Raw genomic sequence first — 7225 nt, 5'->3', positions numbered from 1 at the left:
ACCTGGTGATGTTGCGAAGTTTTATCAGTTATTTACTGTTGACACCGATGAAGAAGTACAAAATCGTTTGACCATTATGAGGTAAAAGTAATGATTGAATTCATATTTATTATTACTTTATTTTAATAATAGATATATTTTTCTTGCAGTAAAAGTAAAAATCCTATGAAGGTGTCTAAACGTAAACAATTCAGGAAGGAATTAATTGATAGGCTGATTAAGATGTTAGATAAGGTGAACCCTTACGTGAAAATTTTTTGAGCTGCTAGAGACAGATTGAATATGGATCCCAACGAGGAGCTTCATATGAGACTTATAAATGATCGCCAGAAAGACTCAAGGATATATAATATGCCTACTGTGTCTGAAGTGGCTGCGTTGATCCCTGGTGATCTGAATGAGGATATGTGTAAGCGTGATATAATATTGCAGAAACAATGCGGCAAGCTGATAAGGATAGTGAAATTCATCCTTCATACATTGCTCTATAGTATCCTTTGATATTTTTATATGGTGAAGACGGTTTCCATATACGCATTGAAAAATGTTTTGCAAAGACTGGAAAGAAGAAACGGAAACGAGAATATATTAGTATGAGACAGTTTTTTGCATTTCGTATACAGGAGCGAAAGAATGAATGTCACACTTTGCTGCGGGCTAAGAGGTTATTCCAGCAGTTTCTGGTTGATGTTTTTACTATGATAGAGGCAAATCTTGTTCGCTATCTTGACAAAAACCAGACATCACTCAGATCTGAAAATTTTGATTCAATAGAAGATGCATCAAATAAAGGTAAAAAGAATTTGCGTGATCAAGGTAGAAAAACGTATTTGCCTCCTTCATTCACTGATGGACCTTGATATATGACTCAATGCTACTTGGATGCAATGTCTGTATGTAAACATTTTAGGTACCCTGATCTTTTCATCACCTTTACATGTAATCCAAAGTGGCCAGAAATCACAAGGTATGTGAACGAGAGGAAATTCAGTTTTGATGATAGACCAGATATAATTTGTCGGGTGTTCAAAATGAAGCTAGATTCTAAGATGATGGATTTTGCTGATAACAGACTTGTTATAGGAAAAGTTGTTTCTGGTTAGTAACTTTGACATTCTTTAATTTTGAAATTTGTAATATCAATATTATACAGTTTATTCATTGATATATATTTTCGTAATTTCATCCATGTACACTATAGAGTTTCAGAAGAGGGGTCTACCGCATGCACATATTCTATTGTTTTTAGATCCAACTTCAAAAATTCCTCCTGAAAAAATCGCCAATGTTATATCAGCTGAGATACCCGACCAATATGAAGAGTCCGAGCTTTATGGAATTGTTTCAGAAATGATGTTTCATGGTCCATGCGGTGATATTAATCCAAGATCACCATGCATGTCGCAAGGGAGTTGTACAAAAATGTATCCTAAACAGCATGTTGAGACGACAACTATTAATAAAGAAGGTTTTCCTCTGTATAGGAGGAGATCACAGCTCAACGATTACATTGACAAAAATGGATACAAATGTGATAATAAATTTGTGATACCCTATAACAAGAAGTTGTCTCTTCGTTATCGAGCTCATATCAATGTTGAGTGGTGCAACCAAGCTTCTTCCATTAAATACTTATTTAAGTATATAAATAAAGGGTTTGTTCGTGTTACGTTTGTGATTGAGCCTTCACAAGCATAGAATGTGAAAGCTGATGGAGGAGATAACAGTCATTATGATTTCACACATGAATGTCAAGCAAAGAAGAAAAATGAGATTAAAGACTTCTTCGACTGCAGGTTCGTTGTAAACATTTATATTTGAACTACTGTCAGAATAAAAACTATATATTTAATTGAACATTGTTAATTGTTTACTTCTAACATACTATTTTATTATACATATAAGTATCTGCGTGTGAATCTGCATTGCGAATCTTAAAAAATCCAATCCACAATCGTACAACCCCCGTTGAATACCTTTCCTTTCACTTACCAGGCAAACAGTTGGTATATTTCAAGGGCGATGAGATGGTAGAAACGATTATCCATAGGGAAGTTGTATAGAACACAAAGATGACGGCTTGGTTTGAGTTGAACAAAAAAGGTGGTAAATGTAAAACACTCACGTATGGAGAAATCCCTGTTTACTATATATGGGATAGATCACTTCGGATGTTTAAACCAAGAAAAAAAAATTTTGCTATTGGAAGGATTACTTATGTTCCACGTAAACTAGAAGAAGCTTATTATTTGAGGATTCTTCTTAATGTTGTCAGGGGTCCAGAATCTTTTGATGACATCAAATCCTACAATGATGTGGTATACCCTTCTTTCAAGGAAGCATGTTATGCTAGAGAGTTGTTAGAAGATGACCAGGAGTATATTACTGATATTATTAGAATGAGTTTTACTGCTACAGGGTCATTTTTAAGACAACTATTTGTTATAATGCTTGTATCTGGTAGTTTGTCTCGACTTGAATATGTTTGGGAACAAACCTGGGAAGTTTTGTCAGAAGATATTGAATACATGCGGCGACAGCATTGTAATCGGATAGTTTTGATAAATTCCCTACTGTTTCTTATTTATTTTATTGCATCGTTAACGGTATTGTGTTAAACCGTAATGCATTGTTTAATTTGTTACTGATTAGTAAACTCATTATACATATAATTTACACGTTTTGCAGGTCTTATATTGGATGATGCTGATAAGAAAAAGTTTGCCCTTTTGGAGATTGAGAAGATCTTGAAATTTCACAATAGTTCTTTGCAATTCTATACATCAATGCCTAAGCCTCCAAAAGATGGGCTTAACAACGATAATGTCTTAATAATTGATGAAAAAATTTTGATAGACAGACATTAAAAGAAATGCATGATAGAGACATTGTGAAGCTTACAACTGAGCAAAGGAAGATTATTGAAGTAGTTGAGAACAAAAAAAGAGTCGTTTTTTGTATATGGATTTGGAGGTACTGGCAAAACTTTCCTTTGGTCTCTTTTTTCTGTTGCAATAAGATGTAAGGGTGATATTGTGCTAAACGTTGCATCAAGTGGAATCGCATCTTTGTTGTTACAAGGAGGTTGGACAGCTCATTTGCGGTTTGGTATACCTATTAACCTAGATAAATATACTACATGTTCGATGAAACGTGGTTCAGAAGTTGCGAATTTGATAGAAGAAGCATCTCTTATTATTTGGGATGAAGCACCTATGATGAGTAAATACTGCTTTGAATCGTTAGATAAAAATTTATCTGACATCATGCAGAATGACGAAGGAGGTGTTTTCGGTGGGAAAGTTGTTGTATTTGGTGGAGATTTCAAGCAGATTCTACCGGTCATGCATAGTGCTTCCAGGGGAGATGTTGCTAATGCTGCATTGAATGCATCCTATATTTGGGATTATTGCAAAGTTATGAAGCTAACAAAAAATATGAGGTTACTGGCAAGTGACTTGAATGTTGAGCAAGCAAATGAATTAAAGGAATTTTCTGAATGGATTTTAGATGTTGGCGAAGGTAAAATTGCTGAGCCAAATGACGGTGAAGCAATGATTGATATTCCTGAGGAGTTCCTTATAACGGACATACATGATTTACGGATAAAAAACATCGTTTCAGGAGGAAAAAGAGGCCAAATTTTGGCAAGAAAGAGCAATACTTTGTCCAACCAATGAAAATGTGAACAATATAAATGAACATATATTTTCGAATATGACTGGTAAGTACAATATGTTCATCTTATATGATTGTGTTTATTGGTTTGTTTTTGGACTTTTATTCTTACTTATATCAATATTTTGAACTAATTAACACAGGTGAGTCAAAAGTATATCTGAGTTCTGATACTATAGATCCTGCTGACTCCGGAGCATTGAAAAATCCCGCTTTTACTCATGAATTTTTGAACAGTATAAAAGTTGCTGGATTCCCCAATCATTGTATTACATTGAAAATAAGGTGTCCTGTGATGCTGCTTAGGAATATTGACCCTAAAGCGGGATTGATGAATGAAACGAGACTTCAGATTACACAAATGGCGGATTTCATGATAGAAGCAAGAATTATTACCGCAGATAAAGCTGGAGACAAAGTTATTATTCCACGATTGCTGATCACTCCATCTGATGCAAGATTGCCTTTTAAATTAAGACGTAGACAGTTACCGTTGGCAGTTGCATTCGCTATAACCATCAACAAAATTCAGGGACAGTCGTTATCAGAAGTAGGTTTGTATTTACCTCGTCCTGTGTTTTCTCATGGACAGCTATATGTTGCAATATCTCGGGTAACATCGAAGAAAGGCTTGAAAATACTGATAGTAAATAGAGATGGCAATCCATAAAGGCAAACAATGAATGTTCTATTCAAATAAGTATTCTGAAATTTAGGAAATGATCGTGATGATTAAAAAGGTATGTTTTTTATTTTCGTATTCGTTCCGTTAATAATATAATGCATTCATCATGTAAAAGTTTTTGTTTTTATGTTTAATGTAGGGGTGAATGCGTCACTGTATTCCTATGGTTATTATGTGATTCGGCTTTGTGTTGTTTATCGTTTGACGTTGTTATATTTTTCAATTGAACAATATATATCGAACCAATTGAAGTATTATTTATTTTTTGAAATACAATGTCATTTGGTTAATTTTTTTGGGTTTTTAAGTCGAAGTGTAATTTTTGATATATCCCATTTATGATAGAAACTAGATAGAAGATTCTATTTTGGTATAATGACCGTTTCTATTTGCAACTTTGTATGTTTGTATTTTTTCGATTGAGTATATACCGACCAATGTTTACCTTTATATATATCGAACTGGTAGTTCACGGTGACGTATATATAAAAGTGTTAATAATTATAATTTATGTTAAATTAATTTACTTTACCTTAATGTATATAGAACATGTGTTAATAAGTTGCATGCTACGGAATAAACTATCATAATGTCAGCTTTTTAATTTCTCAATACTAATGATTATCGTCTCGGTAAGTGATTGGAGTTGCATGCAACGAAACCATATAATAAATTTATTGGATGATGATAACCAGTCATTGTTATTATCTTCAATAAACTGTCATAATGTCGGCTTTTTAACTTTTAACTTTTTTTATAGATTGATATTCTTTGATTATGTAGAAATGTTTAATTTATATGTGAATAATTTCGTTGTTTTAAACTATAACAACTTATTCTGTTTTTTGTATTTAATAATTAATAAACAAACTTATAGACATATTCTATAACTGATACTACATAGATATGTGAGATACTAGGCACTTTGTTTTCTTCCTGGTAATCATTACTCTAAAGAATAATACATTTTATATTTCAATTTAAGATAACCAATAGAGTAAATAAATCTTCATCATTTAAGATAATTTTATATTGCTAAGTGTGAAACGGTTATTATATAACATATAAACTAGAAAAGGTAAACATAAACCACTTGCACATTTATGAAATAAAAATTGTAATGTCTAACAAGTATTTTTGAAGTGTATATTTTTGAAATACCCTAATAAAATGTGTCATATATAAACATATGCAAGTTGCATAAAGACAATCAATTATTGAACCTACATGACATTTGGTCTTCTAACTAGCGATATATCAATCAATATTTACCAAACTGGATTTTATGATTTCTGTCAAAACAATTTTATTTTTATTATATATATTCAATAGATACGAAAGATACCAACCACATTAAATTAATAGAAACTAAATTAAAATTTTAATTCAATTAAGTGTACTAATTAAAAGGTATTGCATTAAATTCTATACAAAATATTTAAATTTAGTGAATTTTCCAAAGTAAACAGGTGAGATATATCCTCTGTTTTCTGATTTTACTCCCTTGGCGACTATCCAGGCAATAAAAACCAATCCCATAATTTTGCAAACCCAGAAACGATCAATTTTTTCTTCAAAATGGTTTACTACAACTTAGTTAGTCACTTACACCCATGGAGAAAACACTGGACTATATGTGTTTTAGTTTATAAGAAATTGACAGAGTTTGACAACAATGGTAGACCGCGTTTGGAGTTCATCTTTGTCGACGAAGAGGTTTTATTAACAACATCTGTGCAAATTTTTTATTTTATTTTATCATATAATTTACTTTTAATTTTTAACGGAAAATGTCTCAGGGTTTAAAAATACATGCAACGACAAATAATTTCGTTGAATCGTTCTTTCGTCGAGAAATGAATGAAGGAAATTGGAAAGAAATTAGTGGGTTTGTAGTTACAAACTCCGACTGGAATAACTGGAACGAGAGAGCAACGAATCACTTCTACAACATTATTTTGACCCGTGAGACTTCCGTTGCAACTCTTGTCAATAATCCCCCAACTTGCATGTTTTTGAATTTGATTGATTTCAAATCAATTAAAGATGGAATGGTCGATCCTACTTATCCTATAGGTAATGTGTTTATCGTTTATATTATTTATAATTTTTTTCACATAATATCTTATTGGTTTGCACTAGGTGTGGTAAAAAAGTGTACAAAATTCCAAAGAAGGAAAATCAAAAAATGACCAAGAAGAATAAGACCCTTTATTCATGTGAAACATGTGATGCAAAAGTGTCATTTGTGAGTGCGAGGTAAAAATTTTTACTATTTTTTTAGTATTTGTCTTAATTATTTATCTAACCGTGCATTCGAGTAGTTTAATACAATCTTTATATATTGCTAGGTACAAACTTCATCTTTGCGTTATGGAAGATACCAGCAAGATCAAGTGTTTTCTTTTTGATAGAAATGCGCAGGATATTTTAAATCAGAAAGCTGATGAAATTCTCAAGGGGAACTTCGATGAGGTATTAATTTGTAAATCTTAATCTATGATACAATTATAACCCTATATGCTTAAAGACTTTGTTTGTTTAAAATTTCATGTACGTTATATACTTAGATACAAGAACCGGATGTCCTTCCTGATGCACTGCAAAACTTGATTGGGAAGACTTTTCAGTTTCTGATTTGTGTTGAGAAAGAAAATCTATATGGTGGTAGTAATACATATAAAGTCGGAACGTTTGGAAAGGAAATGATGTTTTATCCGTTGATGAGGTGAATGAATCTGAAGATATGGGTGATCAGAGCTTGCTATTGCCTGGTAATAAGGTATAATTTTGAAATTTATTAGTTTGCTTGCATATAATAAATTGTATATATTAATACACGTTATTTGGCCTTTTATGTTT

The 7225-nt window shown here is 32.1% G+C and overlaps 1 pseudogene; it reads left to right on the top strand.

Moving 5' to 3' along the window:
* The first annotated feature begins 306 nt into the window (after positions 1 to 306).
* On the top strand, positions 307 to 4378 carry LOC112088866 (annotated as a pseudogene).
* Positions 4379 to 7225: the final 2847 nt, after the last annotated feature.

The sequence above is a fragment of the Eutrema salsugineum genome, unplaced genomic scaffold (assembly GCF_000478725.1).
Source record: "Eutrema salsugineum unplaced genomic scaffold, Eutsalg1_0 scaffold_8, whole genome shotgun sequence".
NCBI classification, from domain to species: domain Eukaryota; kingdom Viridiplantae; phylum Streptophyta; class Magnoliopsida; order Brassicales; family Brassicaceae; genus Eutrema; species Eutrema salsugineum.
This window is presented reverse-complemented; position numbering and strand designations above follow the sequence as displayed.